The sequence below is a fragment of the Grammomys surdaster genome, unplaced genomic scaffold (assembly GCF_004785775.1).
Source record: "Grammomys surdaster isolate TR1022 unplaced genomic scaffold, NIH_TR_1.0 958, whole genome shotgun sequence".
In the NCBI taxonomy this organism is placed as follows: domain Eukaryota; kingdom Metazoa; phylum Chordata; class Mammalia; order Rodentia; family Muridae; genus Grammomys; species Grammomys surdaster.
The window spans coordinates 2251775-2276919 of record NW_021605377.1 but is presented as its reverse complement, the minus strand read 5'-3'; the positions used below and the strand labels follow the sequence as shown (position 1 = coordinate 2276919).

At 43.5% G+C, this 25145-nt stretch overlaps 1 non-coding gene across 1 annotated transcript; it reads left to right on the top strand.

Annotated features, from left to right (window-relative positions):
* The first annotated feature begins 23639 nt into the window (after positions 1-23639).
* LOC114634527 lies at positions 23640-23780 on the top strand. Its single transcript, XR_003713343.1, has one exon. It is a non-coding gene; the product is annotated as a small nucleolar RNA SNORA48 (small nucleolar RNA).
* The last annotated feature ends 1365 nt before the right edge of the window (positions 23781-25145 follow it).

The following is a 25145-nucleotide window of genomic DNA, read 5'->3' as shown; positions in this document are numbered from 1 at the left end:
ACCTCTGAACTGTAAGCCAGCCCCAATTAATTATTTTCCTTTATAAAGGTTGCCATGGTCATGGTGTCTCTTCATAGCAATAGAAACCCTAAGACAGAGGAAATCAAGAATGTTTATCACATAACATCACCAGCCACCTCCTTCACCTTGATACCTCACTTGCCATGAGATCATTTCTAACTTCACAACATCTTTTCACTTCCATGAGATGGACAGAACAGCTAATTCTTCTTGTGGCCTCACTAGAGCTAGAAAATATTTCCAGCCCTTAGCCTCGTTTGGATTGATTTCACCTGTGGGGAGAGGCAATCAGAACAGTACCCCTATTTGCTTTCCTCTTCCTTTGCTCTTGATATGAGAACTTGCAACACTACATGGCCTCTCCAGCGAGTTTGAGAGACAAGTGAAACCAACTAAGCACAGACCTTACTAAGGAGCAGAGCCCTCCAGACAATGCTACTTGAAACAGAGATACCCAACTGAACCCAACTCAGGTGAGCCAAGCTGTACCTAACCTACATGTCCATCATCTGAACAGATACTCACTGTGGTAGACTCCTGGTATTTCTTTCTGCAGTGTTGTGATAATAGTTGACTCAAATGCTCTTCCTTTTGTGAACAAATTAGATAATCCCATGCATAGGATGGAACCTAAGCAAAATATAATTTTAATTGCTTTTGAAACAAATATAGAGGATGTGGTGAAGTTCATAAATATGTCCCTTTCAGAGACTTTTACTGTTTTTTTTTTAATATTACCTTCTTCCAAACTACTTTGGGGAACTGCTTCTAGAAATTACTTTCGAAATCAATAGCACAAATTTTGGGTTGTCAACTTAAATAACAATCAAAGGGATTCTCCAAAGAACTGTGGTGTTTATTTGGGAATAGAATAGCATTGTGTATACTGTGAGCAAATTCTAAATGAGGGAAGCAAAAGCAAGATGTTAAAGAGAAAAAAAACTTGACTATGTAGAATACTTTGAAACAATAATCATTGGCCACAGGATATTAATACAGGTAGCCCTGGCTTGGACCGTTACTACTCAGATGTCCGCACAGGCATGCTTCCTGTGCATGTCTGTTGTAGCATTATGTAGTACTGTGATTCTGTCAGAGTTTTGAAGGATGGTTACTCTCAGGCCATTTTGTATGAGGACCTTATGTTGACTCAACCTATGTTGACTCAACAACTTTCACAGAATTGTTCTGGTAACAGAAAAAAAAATCTTCATTCTTTGAAAAGATGTTTTTTCTTTGATATTTTTAAAGCTAAGAGATACTACAGATTATCTTTGTTTCTTAAGGATCAATAAGAATTATTCAAAATTTTGTTCAATAGAAGTAATATGTACCTCAAAAGGCTTATAAAGTTAAAGTAAAATGAGTCACCTCCAGGCAGTCATTACCACTGTTCTCCAAAGCATTCCTCACTGAAATATGCCTCAGAAGAAAGTTCTCTTCTGTAACATGTTGGGCTTCTTATTTCAAAGTTTGCAGTCTGAAACTTGAAACTGAATGTTTGCCATCTATCTGAATCCAGAAAGCTCTGGCCATGTGTCTTTTGCATATGTTTTACCTCTTTAGAGACAAACACAACATCCAGAATGTCAGCTAGCAAACGGCCATCCAAACGTCTCTGTTTCCTCTGAAAGACTTTTGTGACAAGATAGTGGCATAAACCTCCAAGACTTAGTAGAATTAGGACTAGAAGGTAAGATCCAAAAATATAAGTCAATTACCTCAATGGATGATTCTCTACATCTCCTAGCATAAGAGGTAGGGGTGTGTGTGTGTGTGTGTGTGTGTGTGTGATGAAATTTTGAGCCACAGGATTTTCTAAGCCAATTCTCCATGGTTAGCTCATGAGTGTTTCAGTGAACTCTTATGTGGAGTCTCAGCCTGGGCTATCCAACTTTTCTGCTTCGGTGTGTCAGAAGCATCACTTTCACCGGATACAGTAATGCAGCAGTCTGTGAAACATCAAGCATCAACAGCCCAAGAAAATGGGTGGGATCCAAGCACCATGGTACCCATGTTTAGTGACACCCAGCTATAGTGTCTCCCACAGTGTGGTTCTATTTCCGTACAGATTGTCACAAATTCTTTGCCTCCAATTCTAAGACATGATACTAATCTTAAGTATGAATCTTAATCCAAAACAAAAGACAAGCTATATTTCACAAAATTACTTCATGTATCATCCAGGAACACAGCCACTTACAGAAAGGAGCATGTGGTGTACCTTTTAAAATAACTGAAAGTTTCTCTTTAAGTCAAATTATTTCCAAATGTATCTTAATTTTGCAGATAGTTATTGCCTCGGCTAGGATTTTATTGCTGTGAAGAGACACTATGACCATGGCAACTATTATAAAAGAAAGCTTTTAATTAGGGCTGGCTTACATTTCAGAACTTTAGTCAGTCTTCATCATAGCGGGAAGCATGGCAGCATCCAGGCAAATATGGTGCTGGAGAATTAGCTGAGAGTTCTACATCTAGATCAGCAGGCAGCAGGGAGAGTGATGCTGGGCCTAGCCTACGCTTCTGAAACCTCAAAGCCCTCACAAGTGTTACATTTCCTCCAACAAGGACACACCTACTCCAAGGCTACACCCACCCCTCCAAGGCCACACCTCCAATAATGCCCCTCCCTATGAGTCTATGGAGGTCGTTTTCATTCAAACCACCATAGTTATAATTGTTGAGTTCCTTAAATTTTCTTTCTTTTCTATAATATTTGATCATAAGCATATAGCTATGCATATCTGATGATTGTAGAGTACTCCATATTTAAGATGTCAAGTTTATTTAGTCATTCTCTTATAGTTGTATATTTAGCTCTTGGCTTTTTAAAAGAAATGATGCTGACACTGAATACCTAGGTATATCAATTTTCTCTTTCTTTTTAGTTACTTGTGAAAGATTGCAGGCTGTAGGACAATGCTGAAACCAACAACTGGGAAGAGTTCTAAGGCATGACATCTATACACATTCAGATGTTTTCTAGAGTTTTATCATTACCATTGTTGGAGTAATACCAACTACTATAAGACTGCAAGCATTAGCTACCATTGCTTGTAAATCATTTTCACAGATATGATAAGCCAGCTGGTTACCACTGTACTTTCAAAGCTACCTTTTATCTAGTTCAAAAGCAGACTGAATATATTCTCCTGTTCTCTGATTGTTTTACATCATCTTTTGATGTTTATTATTATTATTATTATTATTATTCCAATCCAGTCCAGTGGGTAATACGTTCTCTCATGAACTTTAGCTATACAAGGGCCCACAGTATGAGTTTGGGGTTATGGGAATCACCTGGGCTGTTTTATTTTGGTTTGTTCATTTTTACTAGTTTATACATAATGGAGAAATGACACGAGTTAAAGAATCAGTTGTTTGCTGAGGCAGGAGGAGGGAGACCTCAAAAATTAATTGACTGCTAACAATCACCAGTCCTGATTGCTAAATACACAGAAAGTGTTCATGTCCCTAAACTGTGCTTTTGAAAGTTGCAGTTTGAAGTGTCACCGAAGGCATTATGTTAGATGGACAGAATATGCTAGATGCCCTTGACAATCTGGAGATAGTTTCTATCACGCGGGAACAATACAAGAATTTTTCACCCCACTTTTCCAAAGTGAGCCAGGAACAAATAGGCACAAGCATAAAATCTACAGCTAAGCTTGATGTCTACATAAAGAACCTGACTGGGGGACTCAGGGCACCACATCCTTGGGAGAAAATGAGCTACCCAAGGCTGGGTTCACCTTCACACTTAGGAACACCATTGGTGAGCGGTGTCTTTGGATGCACGAACATATATGACCCCTGATGAAGAGAATGGTGTACCATATCCAAGAACATAATGATGCCTTTGGGCATGGTAATGTAGCTCAGCTAGTAGAGTGCTTTCCTCACGCTTATGAAGTGCTGAGTTCAGTACCTAGCCCTGGTGGCAACAGGCCAGCCATGGTGGCATACATCTGTGATCTCAGTAAAGGCGGGAGGACCAAAAGTTCGAAACCAGCCTGGGCTACATGTGAGCCTGTCAAGAAAGAGAGAAAGAAGAAAGGAAATGGGGAGGATATGGTAACATAGATATCCTGTTCACACACAGGACTAACCACACTTATTGCATAAGACATAGAATGTAATGAAATAATGTAGAAAAGTTCTTAGCTAACCCAATGCCCAGGTTGGACTTAGCCTGCAGTAAATATAAGTATTCATTATAAAGGAAATGCAAACAAAAACGAAATTCTAGAGGTTCTTTTTTTTTAAGGACTTGGAACAAGGGAATAACTCAGTTGGTTGAGTGCTTGTCACACAATCATAACAACCTGAATTTGATCCCCAGAGCCCACATGAAAAAGCCAAGCATAGGCCAGAATAGTTGCATGCGTCTTTACCCCAGCACTCAGGAGGCAGAAGCAGAGGCAGGCAGATCTCTGTGAGTTCCAGGACAGCAAGAGCTACACTGTGAGACTATGAGCGGGAGAGACAGAGACAGGGGTCACTTGGGCTTGCCAGCTGGCCAGCCTCGCCTACCTAATGAACAGCAGCAGATGCCAATTTAAAAAGTAAGGAAGATGATACCTGAAGAAAGACATTCAAAGATGACCTTTAGCCTACACAATGCACACACACACACACACACACACGCACGCACGCACGCACGCACGCACGCACGCACGCACGCACGCACGCACGCACACAAATAAAGAACTAATATAAAACACCAGGGAATTTCTAAGAGTCCTCTTTAAAAGCACTGCTTGGCCACTTTGATCCCCCAGCCTCCCTACCCACATCACAAAGTAGCATCCAATAAGAATGTATCCCTTAGCTGGAGATCATTCTGAGACTTACGGCTTCTCATTAATACACTAATAGAAACACAATAATAGAAAACTTAATGTTGATTGGTTTTTTTTCTTAATCTTGATTATTTGCCAAGTGCTAGCATAGCAAAACTGTGCTCTGTACTGCAATCATACTATGCTTATTACAAACACAATTATTACAACTCAGATGGAGAAAAGATTCCTTCTACCAGCAGGCATCACCCGGCGGCCTCTTATGAAGGGGATGGCCTTGTTTAGAGGCCATTTCCATAAAATATAATGTATAACATTCTCCTCTTTTCTTCTTCCTCCTTCCTTTTTCTCTACTGCTTCAAGTGCCTTCAAGTGTTGGGCGAAGGCTGGGGCTCCACCTGAGGGCCTGAGGCCAGGAGCTACACCCTAGTGGTGATGTAAGGAAAACTAGCAGCCTGGGTCATACCTGGCTAAAGCTGCCCTAACAATATTCACTAGGACAGAGAAAAACAAAGGGCTCTCTTTCAGCTCTACCAGCAGCTGACTGAGGCAGGTGACTTACAGCCAACCATTGGACTGAGGTTGGGGATCCCTATAGAAGAGTTAGGGGAAGGATTGAAGGAGCTGAAGGGGATGGCAACCCCATAGGAAGACCAACAGTGTCAACTAACCCAGACCCCTAGGAGCTCCCAGAGACTGAGCCACCAACCAGAGGATACACGGGCTGGTCAGAGGCCCCCAGCACATATGTAGCAGAGGACAGCCACATCTGGCCTTAGTAGGAAATGTGCCTTATCCTGTAGTGATTTGATGCCCTAGGGAAGAAGGATGTCAGAGGGACAGTACCCTTTCAGAGGCGAAGGAGAGGGGGTATGGGGTGAAGAACTCTGGGAGGAGGAGGGAAGACAACATTTGGTATGTAAATAAACAAAATAATTAATTTTTTTTAAAAAAAAATAGTGTCTCTTTCAATCACAGCCTGTCTTTACCTTAACAGGTAGAAGAGGCCACAATATTTATCTGAAACATGGTCTAAATAAGACTATGTTCCAGATAAATAAGAAAACCTCTGCTCTTGTTCACAGTTATTTTAAACATGAAGAAACAGAGCTAAGGAGGTTCTGTGATATGCTTACTCAAACTAGGTAAACAGCAGAATCAAAACCTAAGCCAAAACCTCCCTGACTTTTGTTACACTCTCTTGCCTGCATTCTTGACTCCTGTCTTCTCAGAACAGCCTTCCTCCTCAGTTAACCATGGACTGACTACCTATCCTTGGGGCTGCTCAGCTTCTACAGCCTCAAGAAAGCAGAGCTGCTTCCCAACGCAGCAGATACAGTCCTTTGGCCGTGTCCAGGGCAAATGCAAAATAATATGCAAATGAATATGCAAATGAATATGAATCCTTGCTGGATCTCCATTAATCCAGCCACGCTTTCCATAGACATTTGCTAAAATTAGGTACAAGTGCATTTTCCTTCGAGTTGAGTCATAGTGAGATTCAAGAGCATTTCTAAGTATATGAAAATAATACATTCAAATCAGTTATTAACCGAGGCTTGAGGTGTTTGGGGTACGTCCTTTAGCTTCCCAAGATTGCTACCGGGGGAAAACATGACCTTTCCAAAAAGAGTCTGGAATGGCATTGTGAAAAAGGAAATGTTAAGCTGGCTTGACCCTCATGGCATTTCTTTGGATCAAGTTTAATGAATTCTATCTTAAAATAATTTTTTCTATTATGAAAGTAGTTCATGTTCACTGCAGAATAATTGTAAAATAAAGAAAAAACCTAACTCGGTGAGAATCATTATTAATATTTTGGTATTTTGTACATGCAGTCTCTTTGCTTCGTGATTTTTTTTTACAGTTTTTGAACCCAAGACATATAAAAACTTCCAGAGTGATTATTAATAAGAGCTCCTGTTTCACAAGTTACAAGTATAAATTGCAAAAAAAAGAAGAAAAGAAAAAAAGAAACGAGAGCCCTGAAAAGTTAAAATACCCAGAATATCAGCACCCAGAGAAAATTCATGACAAAAATCTTAAAATTTACTCCCAGAAGCCTTCTTGCTATGTATTTTTATGATCGAGATCAAGCTATAAACTAAATTTTAAATGAGCGTCAACATTGAAACACTGGAGTTCTATATGGAAGACGCTTCAAAGGAAGACTCTGTGCCTGGTGAGCTGGCATCCAAGGTCATTAATATGAATTTTGAAGAAGCAGAAGATCATAGCTCAAGCTCTTCAGCGAAGAAAATGACTAATATATATTGCTCTTTGCAAAATATGGAAGGAAAATAATTCTTTTGTTTAGCCATTTTTTCCAGCACAGTATCCCCTGCCTATAAATAGTTTTGTCATGTTCCCATTAATTTATTTATTTAGTCGCTTTACATCCTGATCATACCACCCCTCTCCTCCCAGTACCCCACTCACACAGCCCCTCCTCCCATTCCTCTTCCCTTCTCCTCTAAGAAGGGGGAGGTCCCTCCTGGGTACCAACCTACTCTGGCATCTCAAGTCATTGCAAGTCTCCCAGTGAGGCCAGACAAGGCAGTCCAGTTAGGGGAACAGAATCCACAGGCAGGCAGCAGACTAGGGATAGCCCCCACTCCGATTGTTGGGAACCCACATAAAATCCAACCTGCACATCTGCTACATATGTGCAGTGGGGAAGTGGGGGGGGGGAGGTTGCGGAGTAGAAGAAGCAGGGCTTAGTCCAGCTTATGTATGTTTTTTGGTTGGTGGTTCAGTCTCTGGGAGTCCCCAAGGATCCAGGTTTGTTGACTCTGTTGGTCTTCCTATGGAGGAGTCCTTATCCCCTCCAGGTTCCTCAATCCTTCCCCCAACTCTTCCACAAGACTTCCCAAGGTCTGTATAATGTTTGTCTTGGGTCTCTGCATCTGTTTCAGTAAGCTCCTGGGTGGAGCCTCTCAGCGGATAGTTATGTTAGATTCCTGTCTGCAAACATAACAGAGCATCATTAATAGTGTCAGAGATTGTTCTTGCCCATGGGATGGGTCTCAAGTTGACCCAGTCATTGGTTGGCCCACACCTTCAGTCTCTGCTCCATCTTTGTCCCTGCCCATCTTGTAGGGAGGACACATTTAGGGATCAAAGGTTTTGTGGGTGGTTTGGTGTCCTTAACCCTCCACTGGAAGTCCTGCCTTGCTACAGGAGGTGGTCACTCCAGGCTCCGCAGCTCGCACTGCTAGGAGTCTCAGCCAGAGTTACCCTCATAGGTCTCCCTGGAACCTCTCCCATTGCAGGTGCCTGGCAACTTCCTAGAGATGCCCCACCCACCGCTGGTTTCCATTCACTCTCCAGGCATCTCCCCCTCCCCCGCCAAGCCCCCCCCCCCCGCCCTAGTTTTATCACTCTTAGTAAATATTGCAGAATAACAGCAACTATTGTTTCAAGTGGTTTTCAGGCCGAGTAACAGCATCCTTCCAAATTATGGTGGGACGAATGTGCCAAAAAGAAAACAAACACATTGCTGGCTACTGGAAGAAGAGCTAAGCCAAGAGTTGAGAGTGAGAGCCCACTTCCTCCCTTCCCAGCATGCCTCTTCGTGACATGCACAGAGAGCTCCGCTGCCTTCGCTTGCCGTGGACGTGACTCCAAATGGGTTGTCTTCCAAGATCAAAGTTCCCACGGTCTTCTAGGGTCTAGCTCCTTTTTAAAACTATATTCTCTGTTTTTAATTGCTGTACCTGGCCACTATAGATGGAGAAGGCAGCCGCTCACAGTGTGAACCTCTCTGGAGGTGGGACGGAAATTCTGGTCCAAGAGTCCTTAGAGATAACGCAATTCTGCAATTACACTTATGATTAAATGAAGTCAGAAAGAAGCCTTGCCACACCACGTGCTCTACAGGATCAGCCCATTATAACTGTAATGCATATGCAGAATAGTCTGGGGTTTAAAGAAGAGCCCAAGAGTTTTTAATCTTCTTTCTTGTCTCCTTCAAATATGAAAAGATATCCATAGAAACTCATTAAAACTCCCAGGAGTGCCCGTCTCTACTCCCCAAACATCCCTCCCACCCTATTAATATCTACCATCACTAACAGCCCGATGCCCCAGTGGCCTCCTGCTTCTCGAGTCTTAAGAAACAAGCTGTTCGCACCCCCACTCTCCCACTAGAAGCTCAGAAAGTTGTCATTCTTTTGGCTTGTTTTTTTCTTTTCCCTCATGAGATACTTAGGTGTCGGATCCTTAATTGGAGAGAAGAAAAGAGTAGGTGAAAGAAAGCTGTGATTTGCATCCTGCCATGTGACAGGGTACTCCTAGGAGAATGGGATATTAGCAGAACATGAGGAGCGAATTCATAAGCACTGACAGCCCAAAGCATCAGTGCTTCAGCAACATGGTAGAGTAAGATGCATCATCCCAAAACACATACATCCTCACAAGTTCCAAAATCTCTGCAGAAGGGTCTAGACTAGAGGCATTGAAGAGCAAGTTTGTTTCACAGAGAAACCCAAGAACATGGTATCACCTTGGAGACAAGCACTAATAGCTCCTTCAGCGTCCCCACACCTCCACCTCCTCCTCAGCTGCTCCAGCCACTGCCATCAGCGTCACCTGCATCACGGCCAAAGTGCCTGTTACTTTACAGAAATTATTTAAAATATAAAAATATAGGGCATAAAATGGATTGCTAGTATATCCGCATTAACACACCTCTGTGTGTTAGAGTCATTTATGACTTTTGTTTCACGTGGTTCAAATCATAAAAGGTAGTCCCTCCCTCCCACCATCATCCCTGAGCAAGACCAGTTCTTTGCCCTCAGAAGTTGCTATGTTTTAAACATTATTACAGTAAAAGAAACAAAGCATTCTAGGCATAGTCAAGGTCTCCTTTTCCCCATTCTCTTTCCATGATCCCTCCAGGCACCCGTTATTATGAATTTGATGCATGTCCCCAATGCCTTTTACAGCCTTTCCATACATATGCATGCATTTATGAGCAAAGAGGGCATTATGCCGTGTGCTTTTTATACTTTACATCCATAGCATCACACCTTCGAGTGCGGCTCTGTGCTGCCAGCTCATTCCTTTAACGGGTATATGCTATTCTATTGTATGACTTACACCTCATTCATCCGTGGGCCTCTCGACGGGAATTCTTACTTTTCAGCAACAGCAACAATACCACCCCTTTGATGTTTTCCAAGTTATAATAATTTAGGCCCCATCTCCTACCAGATGATTCCAGACTTTCAAAATAATATGGTCAAAACCACATAGAGTGCACTGTGAAAGTTGATACACCAACTCTAAAATTCATACAGAGGAGAAAACAAATAAAAGTTGGCAAATACTTCCTGGGAAAGAAACTCACAAAGGAACATTCTGGCCATTCCATAATCTGCATTTTTTTTCACTTTGCATATCCTTAATGGGAGAGGAAGGATGAGCTTGAAGTGTTTGAGGAGAAGATGGCTGTCTGTGCTTTGGTGGGATACTGGATATACAGCAAGTCCAGCTAATCTGGCCAAATAGTAAGCTCCAGGTTAAGTGGTCAACCCTGCCTCAAAATATACGGTGGAGAGCAATTGAAGGAGACATATGACCAGTGGTCTCCACACATACATGCACATGCTTCTGTGCAAAGGCAAAGACAGTCTATCTCTTACTAGACGTTAACAAGAAGTCAAGTTGTAAAGTCCTGGTAGCCAGCTTGGGATCCAGGCTGAAGCTGTACCAACAATGAGGGGAAACAGAGCAAAGACCCGGAGAGAAAATAACAAGCCTGATTCCTTGTGGATACCATTGATACAATTGTTAAATTTCACTCTAAACCAATTCTTCAAATTTATCAAATACATGAGCTAATCAACTCTTTCTATTATCCAGGCCAGCTTTGAATAGGTTCTCTGTTAATTAGATTCAAAAGATTCTTAGCTGTTCCCTTTTCTCTCTGGAACGTTCCATACAAAGCTTAGATGCTAGTGTCTCAATACCAGCAGAGCTAACAGTTAACTTACACGGCACATGCTATATGCTTGGCACTTACGCAGCACATAATATATACTAGGCACTGTTGTAAGCACTTCATTCATTTGGGGTTCCATTAACTATCACTACAGTCCTGTGAGCTACTTTGTGGGGAGGAGAGTTATGAGCCCATTTGTAAAATGAGAGAAGTAAAGTACTTTGGTTAAGTATATTTGTCAAAGCTAACAGATGGCACAGCCTTGACTCAAATCCAATTGGACCCTCTCACTCCAGACTCTTGGCTCTTATGCAGTTGGCTAGCAGTCCGTCATTGCTGTCCTGGGTCCCCTCGTTAAGGAAATCCAGCACCAAGTTGAAGTAAGGAGGCTGGGAATGGTCCATGAGTAGAAAATATTCAAATGTTCATTTTCCATCATTTTTAAGGAGCCTGCAGGTACACATGTCAGTTTTCATTACTCCAAAATGCCAGTTGACGATCTAACTGTATCTCTCTCTCAGGCCACTGATAAAATGTCTTCTGCCAGGGTATTGCTCAGCTGCTGACAGCTGTTGTCTAGGCTACGTCGATATTTTCATAATCCTGTGTGTCAAGATCACTGAAGAATAAACGCTGGGGGTTTTCTCCATATTCTAGCTTCCACTTTGATGTTAGAAACAAAGTCTGAAGTTTATATTTCTGCTGCTATCTGTATAAAATGCAAGAAGTATACTGTATGATTTATTCATATAACTGTGGCAGTCTCCTAGACCAGTGTGCAGCCTCCCACCCTCCTCCTTCACTTGCTGAGGTGACCGTGGAAGCTCTGACCAATGACACTTGGCTTTCTAACCCTGTCTTTATCCCTCTGGCAAATACTCCCTAGCTGTCATTTTAAAAATTCCCTTTTCCGTGGAGTTCGTGATGTTTTAAACTAGTGATGTTCCATAAATGAAGAGACATCATTTCCTTCATTACCTTATTCTCCTCTACTGTTGTTTGTTTCTTTGTTTGTTTTAATTTCTGTCAGCTACTTCAACCATGAAAAGGACAAAATAAGCAAAAGAAAAAGAAAGAAAAAAGAAGACAGTTTCTCTGAGTTTAAAAGGTCGGTTAATGGGAGGTCATCGTTTTATGATAGCTGAATGTGGGGTGAGAAGCTTGATTGTGGATATTATCAAAGCAGAAATCTTTCCCTGGAGGCCAGAGGGAAAAGATGTGTGTGTGTGTGTGTGTGTGTGTGTGTCTGCTTTTTGAGGCAATGTTTCTCTGTGCAGCCCTGCCTATCCTGGAACTCACTCTGCAGACCAGGCTGGCCTCCAACTCAGAGAGCTGCCTGCCTCTGCCTCCCCAGCTGAGAGTATTCTTGCCCTCAGCGTTCTAAACAACCACTCAGTAAGTGGGGATGCTACTGCTAATGATCAGGTTCAAATGATAACTGCTCCAAACACTGTGATACCCACCTCCTCCACTGTTACTGAGTGTGTAAGTCACCATGGAAACCAGCATAGAAGTTTCCCAAAAGACCAAAAGGAGAATAACTGTCTGACCCAATGGTCCCACTCCTATAGATACAACTGAGAAATCGAAGTTCCCATGCACTAGAGATACTGGCATGCCCGTGCATGCAACATCCACAATATTCAACTTAGAGGAGTATCCCAAGTGCCAATAAATAATGGGTGATTAATAAAATGTAGTGTATCATCATAGATGGAGATAGAGGTGATTGTGATAAATATCCAATGAGGATTCATTCAGCCATGAAGAAGAATGAAATTACCATTCACAGAGAAATGGATAGAACTAGAGAGCATGTTAGGACATGGGCCAAGCCAGGCACAAAAAGACAAATACTATCTAATTTTACAAAACCTAGACCTTTTTAAATAATGTATTTATTTTTATTATATGTGCATTGTTTTTTTTTTTTTTTTTTTTTGGTCAACCTCTATGACTGTGTGAGGTGTCAGATCCTCTGGAACTTGAGTTTACAGAGAGCTGTGAGCTGCCATGTGGGTGCTGGGAATTATACCCAGGTCCTCTGGAAGAGCAGCCAGTGCTCTCAACCACTGAGCCATCTCTCCAGCCCCAAACCTAGATTTCTTTAACAAAGAGACAGACATGAAAACAGGAGAGGAACCATTAGAGGAGAAGAAGCCAACAGGAGGGCAGAAGGAGGGACAAGAAAGGACAGTAATAGAGTGAATATGACCAAAATACATTAGGGCTGCGTATGAGATCTCAAAATTAAGCCTACTGTTTCAAAAATTTTACATATTAATAAAAATTTTTATGATTCAATTTTGCCTAAGATAAAAATAATTCTGGTGCCCAGAAGAGAGACTATGTAAACAATATAACTTCTCCTGGTCAAGTTTTATTTCTCTTTGACTTCCTGATCAAATTTAACTACATATTAAGCGAGAAATATTTTTAAGCTGCAGTGCCAAATGTAAAGGCTATTCAGAAACTTTAACTAACTTACAAAGAAATCTTCTTAAAGCCTGATGCTTTCATGGATACATCAAGAGATTAACTCGTGTGCCTATCCGTTATCCCTCCAAAGTTTTGTGCAGCTGGAAGGAAATGTTCAAGAACATGTACATGTCAGAGACAGTCTTACACCGTGGATGACTGATGGGTAAAGGAGATTCTAGATTTTTCCAAATGATAAATCACTTTTTAAAAAGCTTCAGTGGTTAATACAAAGACAATTACAGTCTGGTTTTCCCCCTGTAGAAAGTCATCCTTCCCAGAGCCGGCTGCAGATATATTAGCCCCGTGCCTCTCACTGATTTTTTTTTTTGACATATTCTCAAGAGTCTCCTGCTCACCTTCACAGTGTACGCCTTGGATGAAGAGGCTTTGTTTTGTTTTATGCAAAGCCTTTGACTCCTGTAATATGTGGTTCACACCCTTGGTGTCAGATGAATGACAAATGATCACCGTTAGAAGCCGTAACACATTCTGATACAAAGTTTTACATCTGGTCCTGTTTTTGCGAGCTGCAAAAATCATTAAACGTATGACATTGGTGGATTAGTGGGACCATACGCCTAAGCTCTGTTTACTTAATTTTTGAATTGGCTGGAAACGGGCTTTTAATGTGAAAGTCGTATCACTGGGGTTGAAACAGCTCATACCCTGGACAAGCTTCGGAAACGAGGTCTCGCTCATTGTCAACATCCTCTGTTTTCTTGACATGTTCATCCCATCCATCGGGAAACCAAACGTGATGTCAGGATCTGCTTCAACATACAGCTCATAATTGCAAAGCTAACACCTATACGAATAATAAAATTGCAAACAGGCAGAGCGTCATCAAAAAAAATTCAAGGTGATTATTTTTAATGACTATATTTCTACATGTCTGTGATAGTACACAGGCATCAGCTTTCTCTAGAATGAATTCTAATGAATCTCTAACCCGGAGCACTGTGAAGGCAGGGGCAAGACTGTAACATCAGCTTGATAATAAATTGATAATAAAGCAACTTGGAAAAGAGAAGGATTCCTTTTCAGTTAATCACATGAGAGTGGCATGAGGAGTTACAGACCCTTGCCTCTGCCGATTCAGCACTCAGACGGTGAGCAGACGGGACTCCAGCTGTAGACCTTGTCATTGATTTCTTTTGCACTCATTTATGTATCCTCAAAAGCTTTCCCTGCTGAAGCTTACTCTAGAGCCTGTAGATGCTAGAGACCACCTAGTAGTCTTGTTCTTTCACCCAGAGGCCAGGAAATGGCCCAGTTAGCATAAGACACCAGGCTCTGTCTATTCTCTTTTATTATTTTCCATTAATCTATTTTTATTCATTTTACACCCCGTCACACCCCTCCTCCTCCCAGTCCCCCCTCACACAGCCTTTCCCCCATCCCTCCTCCCATTCTCCTCTAAAAAGAGGGAGGTCCCTCCCCCACCCCCACCCCTGGTACCAGCCCACCTTGGCACCTTGAGTCACTGCAGGACTAGGTGCATCCTCTCCCACTGAGGCCAGACAAGGCAGCCCAGTTATAGGAACAGGATCCATAGGGGAACAGGCAACATAGTCAGGGACAGCCCCCGCTCCAGTTGTTGAGGGACATGCATGAAGTCCAAACTGCACATCTGGTAAAAAAAAATGTGCATGGGGAGGCTGTTGGGAGGGGCCTTAGGTCTAGCCCATGTATGCTCTTTGGTTGGTGGTTCAGTCTCTGAGAGTCCCCAAGGGTCCAGATAAGTTAACTTTGTTGATCTTCTTATGGAATCCCCATTCCCTCTAGGTTCCTCAATCCTTCCCTGAACTTTTCCCCCAACACTTCCCAAGTGCCATCTAATGTTTGTCTGTGAGTCTCTGCATCTGTTTCAGTCAGCTGCTGGGTGGAGCCTCTCAGAGGACAGAGGCTCCTGTCTGCAAGCATCACAGTGTATCATTAGTAGTGTCAGGGGTTGGTTTTTGCCCATGGTATGTATCCCTGTGGCTCAGGCCCATCTCAACCTTTATGAGAGTTTTCCCAAAAGCATCTTAGGATTCACAGACTTTGCCTCAACTATTTACTCTGCCCAGAGTTCAAGCCCCACAACACAAATCTGGGTTTAAGTCCATCATCCTTCCTTCCTCAGCATCTCATTGCTTGCACTGCAGCCAAGGAACTGTGTCCTTGTGCTCTGGGATGCATCAACAGCAACTCCAGCAGGAACAAAGACTTCATTACCCAACAGTATCTACTTTTCTTTACTCGCTAGACCATACCACAAGCATCCCACCAAAAATCTCATATTTAATTAATATTACTGTGCATATCGGAATAGTGAAAGTCAAGGGACATACTTGACTTGCTTGAGGTCACACCAATTGTAAGGAGTGCAAGCAGAATTTAAAGTTTCCAATATCTGGGGCTCTTTACCACTGACCTTATTGCCTGCTCTTCACCACTGAGCCTACCGCCTGGTGTTCGTTTTCTATAGACATTGGTCAGTCATTCAACACCTACGTTTCAAATATTATCTATGCACCAGGCACATTATGGGAGGAATGATGGATAGAAGATGAAAAAACAAAGGTAGTACCTGGGGCTCTGGAGACAAGTGAACCCCTAGACCACTGTTTGGCGACTAGTGAGGACAATGCTGAGCTTGCCTATTATGTGGCTTAACCAGGCTTCATTCCAGAAATAATACTTTAGACCTGATCTGAAAAGACCATTCGTCTAAGCCTCCATAGGCTCGGGCTGATTTGCCAATTACAAATGTTCCTTCCTGGATGTCCTTCCATTCCTGGGTGGCACGCCCCAGCATGTTCTCTTGATTTAGGTCAATCATGGTTTCCTTCTCTGAATAGCAACATGGGACAGTCAGCAATTCTGTCTCTGCTTGCTGCTTTTCCTCATATGCTTCTCTGTTTCTTTGCCCCTCTCTCTCCCCAACTGCCATTTCAGGCTCAGGTTTACCCTTTTTAAGCCATTCTCCCACCAACTCATTAGGCAGCCTCTCTCGACTGTAGGTTTGGGGTTGCTTTTTTCAGGTTTCTTTCTTTCTCCCAACAAGATGTTGAAGAGAGTGTTCAGAGCTCCCTGTGCTGTGTTCTGATCACCTGACACCAGCCTTTTCGAGGTACTCATCTTCCATAGGCTCTCACTTGCCTCTGGGTTTCCAGGCTGGTGACATGAGGCAGGGAGGTTTGGGGTGGGAGGAACTTCTCTCTGGTTCTAATATCTCATTTGAGTCTTCTCATTTTAGTGGGTTCGTCGAGCTTGGGGAGACATAGCAATCAGAGTGACCAAGTATTCAAGAGATATAAACAAACCAAAAGAGATAAGCCTCACACAGACCAGGAGGGGGGTGGGGTGGGATCAGATGATTTACTCATAGCAAGAAATTAAAAAGTCAAACAGGAGAGGGATGGTGATGTGAGAGAAGGGAGTGCTGACAGCTAAATTACCCTTCGGGCAAAAGAGATAATCTCCTGCCTGAATAAAAGGGCATCCGGGCCAGCGCTAGAATTTAAATCCTTAGAGCCCTGCACAGGCCTTTGGACTATTTCTCTCTGCCCCGTATTCAGTTGTCAGCTCTTTTCTTCATTGCAATGAATGCTTGGATGCACCCAACCAGGGGCTCTTTAGACAATGAGCACATTTCCACAAACCAGAAAAAAACATAAATAAGGTAGAACCACGGTCTATTTCAAGATTTCCATATGTTCGTTTTTTTACCGTGACTGTCCACCTCTGGAGACCAGATTCCCATCCGAAAGAGTGTTCAAGTCATCCCAAGACCAGCTCTGCAAATCTGTTACAAAATTCAAATTGCATTCTGTCACTCGCTTGAGCTGTGTAAGAAAAAAAAAAAAGAGGCCGGGGGTAGGTTTTAATGACTCCAGAAAGTTCCATCTGTGTGAATGCTGAAACTAGCGAAATATTCATTTTCTTTCTTGGCAGCCGATTCTGGTAATTAAGGTAAACTACTAATAACCCTTTTCGGAATGCAAGATAGGTTGTTTCCAAACATATTGAGAGGAATCATATTGAGCAGCTTGAAGTCCAGACAGATCCTTTGAGAGAACCCTGCCAAGAACACAATCTCCAGCAAGGAAAACATGAGCCTAGAGATTATCAGAACCTAAAGCTTCAGACATTCGCCCTGCTTCACCCTTAATGATCACCAACTTGTATTCCACCCCATCTCAAAGCTGCTACAGGTTACCTCCTCCATCCTTTATTGAAGCAGCTGTTTGAATGACCATACTTCTGTTTAGAGTAGCGCTTGGCAAACTGAGAGGAGCGAAAGGGTCAGATAATCAACATTCTCATCTTTGCAGACTGCGGTCTCTAGCTGCTATCAGCTCTACCATTGTCTAGGCAGCAAGAGACAAAGGAGTGTGGCCCTGAGCTAATGAAACTGGCACTTAGGAAAACAGGTGACATAAGGGTGGCCGTTTTCTGATCCCTGCTTCTGAGCGTTAGATAATGGACTATGATACAGAGCCCGCCAGTTGCTTTCTTTCCCCGGAGGACAGACTTCCGGGTACCTGACCTGAGCTATATCATCCAGGGAAGATGAGCTCAGCCTATGGGGAAAACAACCAATTTGGGAAGTCTAGACTCCCTGAGCCCCTGCGATGACAGCAATGACGCATCCAAGCCTTGTTCAGCCTCTCACTCATTTGCGGTGAGTCACGACGTGATTTGCAAGATCCTCTACTTCAGTGAAAATATTGAAAGCCCACTAATATTAGTCACAGCAAGAAACTGTCCGTAAATCTGAGAGAGGAAATTACTTTGCAGTTTTAATTTCAGTCTATGCACTAAAATGAGTATTTATCAAATGGCTCCCAATGTCGCCTTTGGTACTAACAGGAACAAAAATGATACCTTCGAGTCATGCTGTTCTGCTCAACAGACTATCATCTGGAGTCCTGAATGGAGGCATCTACCCACATATGCCACAGATTACACAGGAAATGGTATAAGATGTAGACTCCACTGACTCTGGTTTACAATCTATCTTCTACCATGCCCCTACCTATAAAACCAAGATGAACTGGCCATGAATTAGAAGGTCAGGATCAAAGAGCTGTGCAATGAGATAATGCCCAGGGAATTACTTTGTTCGCTGTGCAGTAGACCTTACCCAAGAAAGGTCTGGAGCTACCCACTAGACTCAGAGCACTGACTCCCTGCTTCCCCTTGATACACAGTGCATCAACCTGGACCTCTACTGTGATCCTTGGGAGTCCCTTCTTCAACTCCATCTAGTGTAGTGAAGTAAACTCAACAAGGAACATCCCAATGGTCAGGAATCAGTACTGGGGCATTCTACTGAACCTCTTTGCACCATTTCCTACTTTCAACCCTTAAGTCTCCATAGGACTGATGGAGAAATAGGAAGCTGGACAGTGATGGTACAGGCTGAAGGAAGGAGCCATGTCTTCCCCCATTCATGAGTTTGTTCATGCATACATGTTTGTGTGTGTGTATGCATGTGTGTGGTATACGTGTGTGTGTGTGTGTGTGTGTGTGTGTGTGTGTGTGTGTGTGTGTATGATGTCTAATGTCCTGTTTTCTCATTTCCAACCCAATACTGAACCTGGAACTTCCTATTTTCAGCTAAGGCTGGCTGGCCAGCAAGTCCCTATAATTCTTTTGTCCCTACAGCCTCTCTCACAGCACTAAGTTTGCAGGCATACACATCCACACCCAGCTTTTACATAGGTACTAGGGAGGATCAGAACTCGAGTCTTCATGCTTGGGCAACAGGGTTCTTACCCACTGCGCCATTTCCCCAGCCCTGACTCCTTTTCTGAATGTTCCAGGTGTCTTGTCACTCTCCCCTGGAAATTCCAGATAGCTGGCACACTCCACCATGCTCCTGATGACAGACTTATCCCTAAAGCATGCGTTTGCTCCATAGGAAGATTGTTCTTCTAGGCTCGACATGCCCCTTTGTTGAGTTTTTCCATCTTTCATTATATCGGTGCTCAAAAAAATTAGCTGACTTCCTCCCTGCCAGGATGTGTTGTCTTTCCAGTGGTCTTGCCAGTGGTTTCCACAGGCAACTCATCAATCTAAGGTGGACCCAGAGGGTGAGATGGCATTGACCATTGACCTAAAACACCTCATAGAAGAGAAAATGTGATCTCAAGAAGACATCAAGCATGAGTTTCAAACCTGTTTCTAAATTATTAGACTACACATTTTCAATGTATCTGTCTTAGAGTTTTCATTGCTATGAAGAATGGACCATGACCAAGGCAACTCTTTTAAGATTTATTGATTTTATTTATATGAGTACACTGTTGCTGTCTTCAGACACACCAGAAGAAGGCATCAGATCGCATTACAGATGGTTGTGAGCTGGGAAATGAACTCAGGACCTCCGGAAGAGCAGTCAGTGCTCTTAGCCACTGAACCATCTCTCCAGCCCAAGGCAACTCTTATAAAGGACAACATTTAACTGGAGGTGGTTTATGCTTTCAAAGGTTCAGTCCATTATCATCATGGCAGGAAGCATGTCAACACGCAGGCAGACACGGTGCTGGAGGAGCCAAGAGTTCTACATCTTTATTGAAAGGAAGCTGGAAGCAGACTGACTGTCTTCCAGGCAGCCAGAAGAAGGGTCTCAAAGCCCACTCCCACAGCAAGATGCTTCCTCCAACAAGGCCACACCTACTCCAACAAGGCCACACCTCCAAATAATGCCACTCCCTAGGCCAAAGATTCAAACCACCACAGTATCCATTTCTCATCCAGTTTCATTCATTTTTTTTCACTTAATTTCCATTCAAATTTCCAATTATGAGGAAGGGGAAGTTTGCCTTTTATATCCCTTGACATGGTTATGCTAAAGTATCTGTGAATGGATTAACAGAATGAACTGAGGAAAGAGCTTTTCAAATGAAGAGGGAGTGATTAATACATGCTGTGCATTCTTGGCTGTGCATTCGTGTTGAGTAGTCAGTACATAAACAAGAAAATGGAAAGCAGATCGATGGAAATAGCACCCCACTGAAACTAATACGCCATGTGTATTAGTGGTGAAGGATAAATGACATGTTAATGATTAAAAGACAAAGAACCATAATGAATGGACAAGGGTCTCCCTCGACCCTTCTGGTGTGTGAGAATACAGTGAAAAGAAGCCTTGTAGGAAACAGAAAGGGGTCACAACACACACACACACGCACACGCACACGCACACGCACACGCACACGCACACGCACACGCACACGCACGCACTCATGTGCACACACACCCGACCAGTGTCCTATCTGCAGGTACTTTGTCCTTGGATTCCCAGCTTTCAGAACCTTCAGAAACCCATTCCTGACAACCCATTGCTTACAACCCAACCCATCTCAGGTTCTTTGTAGAATCAAGCAAAATGGACCAAGACACTTGCCCACTTTACCAATATTACCTAATTCTCTTTGGTTCTTTAGTTGTTCCAGTGGGAACTCTGGGAACAACAACCAAAAAAAAAAAAAAAAAGCAGTCATCCCTCTTCTGCGTATTTGCTTATCTCTCTCACAGGTGTACAGACATCTCTTCTACTGACTAAGAAACCAAAGTCACCGAAGACCACAGATGTGTAAGCACTCTTTGTAACATTCAAGTTCCTGATCTGTGATGGTCATGAACCTGAAGACAATCCATGGTCTTTAAACCTGCTTCTAGATTGTCAATGCAATGTCTTCATCCAGCCAGTCACTCAGAGCATATACAGATAAGCACTCACACTGAGCAAGCACACACACACACACACACACAGACACACACACACTCAGCACTTCTAGATGGAAGGTTTAATTTGAAAGTACACTGCTGTTAGCTAAATGATCCTACAGGCACCAGCCACACCTCTCCCCGCTTATCTCTCTTTGGTTAAATGTTTTGAAATGAGTTTCAAACAGGGTTGGCTCAAATGGCAGCTCTTCATTTCACCTTGTTTCTGCAGATGCCATTTGTGGAAATGCTTTACGGTTCTGTTAATTACCTACACCGAGAGGTGATTTTATTGTTTCTAGAGAAGTACTTATGAATGTAAATATTCTGAGGCAGGAGATTTCTCCAGCAAACTGAAGCAGGAGTGTTTCATAGAGAAGTGGATGTGGACATTTAAAGAGCGGCATGGCTATTAGTAATATATCACTAGGATATTTCTCAGGTACAGTTCTAGGCAGAGAAGAACTGAGGCAGACTGCCCTGTCTGTGATGCAGCTGGGAGTTTGGACGACTCTTGCTCTGGCATTTGCATGTCTCCCATGTCTCTGACTCTCAGTGTACTCATCTCTGAAACAGTAGATATCTCTAAGAGAATGGGATTAGATTCCTAATGATGATAAACATGTAATCGCTGTCTGTGGATAATGAGGAGTTGGGAATCTTGTCCCAGTGATGGAAGATCAGGAGTTTAAGTCCTCTAGCCTTACTTCCAATAAGTATTCTCTGACTCTCCCACTCATCAACTGTGCTACTTTGGATGGGTTACTTAAACTCTCTGTGCTCTAGTTTCTGAGTTCATAAAATTGGTCAATGATGCTTTATATTTCAGAGTATTATGGAGACAGACAGATAACCCATGACACAAGAATTAAAATAGAATTTGCTCAAAGTTGGGTGGATGATGCACATTGGAATCAACAAGTATATGTTGGTCCTGGGGACAATCATGTATGCACCTTTGAGACTCTATAGTGTGGGAATAACACGGATTTCCTTGTTGGCTTTCAGTTGTCCCAAGTTGGCCAAATGTCCTTTCCATTTCTACGTGGTTCCTCAAAACAGGAAGTTAATGCCTTCATTATGAACAAAAATGAAATTTTTTTCTCTTCTGTATCAATAAAAAAAAAGATTATTTTTTTTCCTAGGGAAAATACTCTTAGCCCTCCTGGAGAGTCAGTTCTTCAGAGGCTTGCTGTGCCCAGCATGAAGACCTTGGCTCTTGCTAAGGAGAGCATATATGTACACCTCAGTGCCTCTGAGCACAGCCAGGGGCTGGTGCACTTCAGACATGTGCAGAGCAACTCAAAACTTTGACACACACTGGGGTCCCACCTCAGGGTGCTCTCAGTTGGTACCAGAGAAGAAAGTCTCTCCAGCTGTGGCAACCACAGCACTGCTTTGCATGGCAACCTGGCTCCTAACAATCCCTACCTTGCCCTGAGAGTGATGTCTCCATTGTAACAGAGGAGCAAAGCCTAAACTTGAGAATCCATCCAATGGAGTGTAAATTGTGACTCCATGATTTCAGGCAGCACAACAAAGGATGAGCTATTTACTCTCTATGAGCTTTAGTCTCATTGGCATCCCAACAAGGGGTAAGACACTTACCTCAGCAGCAGTAGTGAAGAATAAAAGAAAAAAACATGAGCTGAAGTAAATAAGGCATTTTTGCCAGTAGCTGGCATAGAGATACTGTGGCTATGATTTTCCAGACCTCAGCACTAATGTATCTGGAACATTCCACACATGACTTGTGCAAGAACAGAAAAGAAATAGAGGTTCCCGAAAAGACCTTGCACTGCATCTTGTCTCCAGCTTGGTGGAGTACAAAAGCAATTGGTTCTTTTAATCTCTCGTGGCCTCATGTTTTCAGGTTCCCCAGCTATGCTAGAAGGCACAGACAAAGTAGGCAGAACCAGCCCTCCTTAGCACAGCTTGCAAGCCTCTTTGCTTGCAAACTGGCCCAGTTTTCTTAGCTTAAAAGGTTGCTGAAGGTGTCAAGAAGAAGCCAAAATAGATCATTATTCTGACCTTTCTCAACACTTCCACTAGAGGTACAGGCCCATGGGGACATAGGGTCTTGCTTCTAAGGCTGCAAAGAGCATCACTGAGAAATGTTTCCCATGTTCTAATGGGTGTCACCAGCATGCAGTCCCTACCTGCCAGCTATCCCACACTCAGTCCCTGACAAGGAAGCTGATGTCATATATTCTGGAGGAAAGGGAATTGATGGGAACATTTGGATTCTACTTTCAATTTCTTACTAGAAAGCATGAGGAGTTCGGTGGCCTTTACATACCAGAAATTAAAATAAGGAGATGCTTCTGAAAGCATACAGCCCATGTTGCCATGGATATTCCAACAGTCACCACTACATGACCTTGGATAGACTTCTTGAGTGCCCTGAGCTTGTTTCTTCATCTTTAAAATGGAATGGTGGTCATACCTTCATTATTCCATTGAAGGGCAAATGAGCACAATAGATAGATAAATGGATAGATAGATAGATAGATGATAGATAGATAGATAGATGTAGATAGATGATAGATAGATAGATAGATAGATAGATAGATAGATAGATAGATAGATAGAAAGATAGATATTTGGTACTGAGTATGTAGTACTATGATCTTAATAAGCTTGAGATCTTCCCCCAGACCCACACCTACCCCTGGCAATAAGAAAAGAGACATCTTGTTGACGGTGTTCTTCTATCAATCAGGGGAAGGGCAGATGGCAGTCCTTTGTTCATCCTAGCTTGATACCTGGCTTGGTAGACAAAGCTGTCTTATGCCTAGAACACATAAAAATAGAATCCAGGCAGTGCAGTGCAAGAAGAGGAAGACAGACAAAGACCTGTGGACCATCCTGCCCTCCACTGTGTGGCACAAGCCGGCCATAGATACTCTCTTGCTCCCACACCTCACAGCATGTATGGAGAATGTCACCCAGAAGCCAGCCTGCAGCAGGAGCCACCACAATGTGCAAGTATACGGTGGTCAGATGGGGGAGAGAGGTGCAGCAGCTTGAGCATTATGAAGGGAGATGGAACTGGAGACTAGAGGATGGAGAGGGGTAGTCTGTTGTGAGTGGCCAGCCCCACCATCTGGGACCACCGAGAGAACCCAGCATGAGCTGCCACTCAGAACTGTGTCTGAGTCTGTAGCAAAGGTTGGTGTCTATGTCTGTGACTCATATTACCACTCAAGAACATGAGGATGTTTCTGGTCAGGGTAGCCACTGGGAATGAGGTGAATGTACAGGGGTTGTGCATAACGGGCCCCACTCCTCACAGGCTACTGCAATCTGGAGAGCTGGCCACACCCCCCACTGCTGCTACACTCTGGGGCTCTATGTGTCACCCAGGCAGCACAATAGTACTACTAGCACTGATCCTGGTAGAGGGGGAGTGGCTGAGCCAGCCCTGAGGACAGAGTGAGGGTGAGCTGGCCCTGCCACTCATTTACCATGAGGTGACATGGGTATGGGGGTGTTACCCTTCCCTACCTCCCTCGTCCCTCACCACCTGTAGCAGTCAGGCGAATTGGCCCTGAGGTCACGAGAGTGGGTGACTTGGCCCTGTCCCTCACAGGCTATAGAACTGGGGAAACCAAATCCTGCACCTTATCTGGGAAGCAGATGGCCCTAGGGAGGAGGGGTGTGCAAGTGAGCTGGCCTAGAGGGTAAAGTGGCACAGACATTGCCCTCCCTTTCACAGCCTCCCCCTTGTCACCTGCAACAGCCAGGAGAGCTGACCCTGGAGTCATGAGAGCAGGAGAGCTAGCCTGCTCCTTCTCTGGCTGTAGCATTCAGGAGAGTGGCCCTTGCATCTGTGAAGCTGGTCCAGATGGTGACGGCTTGAGCGAGGTTGTGAAAGCAGGAGAGCTAGCCCTGCCCATCACAGGATGCAACACTTAGGAGAGTGGGTCCTGAATCTTGACTAGGGAGTACAGTGGAGCTGGCTCTGGAGATGTAGGTGCAGGTGAGATTTCCATCGCTCCACCCCCAAGAGCATAAAAGCACAAATGCAGGAGAACTGACGCTGCCTCCTGCCCACAGTGGCATTGGGTGGGCCAGATGGAGCAGTGCTGAGAGTCCCACCCTTGTGGTGCAGATAAGGGAGACCCAGTGGGCTGATTAGCTCAGCTACCACTCTGGCCCAGATCCCAGGC